The sequence below is a fragment of the Colobus angolensis genome, unplaced genomic scaffold, assembly GCF_000951035.1.
Source record: "Colobus angolensis palliatus isolate OR3802 unplaced genomic scaffold, Cang.pa_1.0 Scaffold97, whole genome shotgun sequence".
Classification (NCBI taxonomy): domain Eukaryota; kingdom Metazoa; phylum Chordata; class Mammalia; order Primates; family Cercopithecidae; genus Colobus; species Colobus angolensis.
This window is the reverse complement of record NW_012123709.1, coordinates 3,600,892-3,603,675: the sequence shown is the minus strand read 5'-3', so window position 1 is coordinate 3,603,675 and position 2,784 is coordinate 3,600,892.

Below are 2,784 nucleotides of genomic sequence, written 5' to 3'. Positions count from 1 at the left end.
GAAACATGAAGAAAACCACACCAAGACACATCATAACAAAATTATTCAAAACTAGTGATAAAGAGAAAACCTTAAAGCAGCCAGAGGGAAAAAAGGCACCTTACATAGAGAACAAGATAAGAATGACAACATCCATTTTTCATCAAGAAACAATGTAAAAGACAGTCCTCAAAATTCTAGAACTAGCGAAAATATTTTTCAAAACAAACATAAAGACTTTCAGATATGCACGAATCAAAGAAATCACCACCAACAGATCCACCTTACAAATGAAGTTCTCCAGAAAGAGGAAAATGAAATAAGGTGAATATATGGATCTACACAAGGAATAAAGAACATCTGAAATGACAAGTATAAGGGTAAATATATAATATTTTTATATTTAAATATTTTTAAAAATCAACAACTTAAAAATTCACAATGTGTTTGATGGTTTATAGCATAAATAAGTAGAATATATGACAATAACATAAAGGCTAAAAAAAAACAAGTATAGTATTGTAAAGTTCTTATTCTACATGTGAAGTGATATAATAACACTTGAAGATAGACTGAGATTTAAATAAGTACACTATTACCTGCAAAATACTAAAAGAGTTATAATTAATGAAGAAAGGAAATAGAATTGAGAAATTAAAACATGTTCAATTAACTAATAACAGAGTAAAAGGACAAATAGAAAAATGCAAAAAAGATACTTAAATATAACAATAATCAAATTAAATGTAAATTGTCTAAAAATCCAGTTATAAGGCAGAGATTGTCAGAGTGGATAACTAAAAAAGACCCAATTACAGGCTACTTACAAGAAACCCAGTTTACATAAAGAGACAAAAATAAGGTAAAATTAGAGGATGGAAAAAGATGAGCCTTGCTAACATTAATTAATTCAAGAAAAGTTGAAGTGGCTATATTAATATTAGATAAAGTAGATTTCAGAGCAAAGGATACTACTAAGCATAAAGAAGCCCATTTTATAATGATAAAGGGGTCAACTTATAAAAGAGCATTTGATTTTAAATGTTTAACTGGTATAACTGAGTATCAAAACACATAAAACAAAAACTGATAGTATTGAAAGGAGAAATAGACAAATCCATAATTATTGTCAAAGATTTCAATTACCCTCTCTTGATAATTGATTTGAACAATTGATAGAATAATTAACAGAACAATGACACAGAAGATTTGAACAACACCATCAACAACTTTGACCTAATTGACATTTATAGGACATTCCAACCAATCACATCAGAATAAATATTGTTTTCAAGTACATGTTAAATTTACCAATGTATACCATGTTATAAACCAAAAAATGAGTGTGAATGATATTAAAAGGTCTTAAGTAGTATGAAGAATATTTTCTGACCACAATAGAATTAAATTAGAAGATTTACAATTACAGTAAGATACTCAGAACAGTTTCAGTTTTTTGGAAACCAAGTAATATAACTTCTAAATGAACTCTGAGTAAAGAAAAAAAGTAAAGTGAAATTTAAAAATATTTTGAACTTGATGAAAATAAAAATATAATATATTAGGATTTGTGGAATGACCTAAAGCAGTACTTAGAAGAAAATTTATAGCTCTAAATGCCTATAATACCATAGAAGGAAGGTCTTGTCTGAATGCCTCAACTTTCACCTTAAGAAACTACAAAAGAACACATGAAACCCAAAGTAAGCAAAAGAAAGGAAATAACAGAGTGGAAGTCAATGGAACAGAAAATAAGTAGAACAAATTAATGAAACCAACCTTGGCTCTTTGAAAAGACAGATATAATTGATCAACCTCTAACCAGTCTGATCAGGAAAGAAAAAAAAGAGAGAGAGAAGACACACGTTAGCAAACCAAGAGTGAGGTTTGATGCCATTAGAGATTCTACAGATATTAAGATAAAAATTAGGAAATATCATGAGCAATTTTGTGCAATTAAATTTAATAATTTACATGAACCAATTTCTTGAAAGACACAAAACACTAAAGTTGATTCAAGAACTGAGTAGCTTTGCATCTATTAAAGCAAGGTTCCTTAAACTTGGCATTATTGGTATTTGCACCAAATAATTATTTGCTACATTGCAAATACATTGTGTAGCAACATTCCTGGTTTCTATTTACTAGAGGCTTACAGCAATTCCTTCTCTTTGTTGTGACAACCAAAAAATGTCCACAGACATTGCAAAATGTTCTCCAAGGAGTCAAAAGTGCCCTGGCTTAGAAACACTATATTTAAAAAACCAAAATTGTAGCTTCAGCCCTTCCCACAAAAGTTGCAGGTCCAGATGTCTTCATGGTTGATGTTTATCAAATGTTCAAGAACAAAATTAGACTAATTCTATCTGAAAAACCTTTTTTAGAAAATTAAAAGAGAGGGAATACTTCTCAACTAATTATATGAAGCCACAATTATCTTGATAATCATAACTGTAAATACATGACTAGAAAAAGACTACATATCAGTATCTTTCATTTTGCATAAATGCAAAAGTTCTGAATAACATTTTAGAAAATTGAATCCAGTAATATGTAAAAGAAATAATATATAGTGATCAAATGGGGTTAATTTAGTAACATAAGATTGGTTGAACAAATTAAAACCAATGTAACTCACCACATTAAGAAAATTTAATTTTTTTTTAATTTTTTTTAATTTTTGAGACAGAGTCTCACTCTGTCGCCCGGGCTGGAGTGCAGTGGCCAGATCTCGGCTCACTGCAAGCTCTGCCTCCCGGGCTCCCGCCATTCTCCTGCCTCAGCCTCCAGGGTAGCTGGGACTAC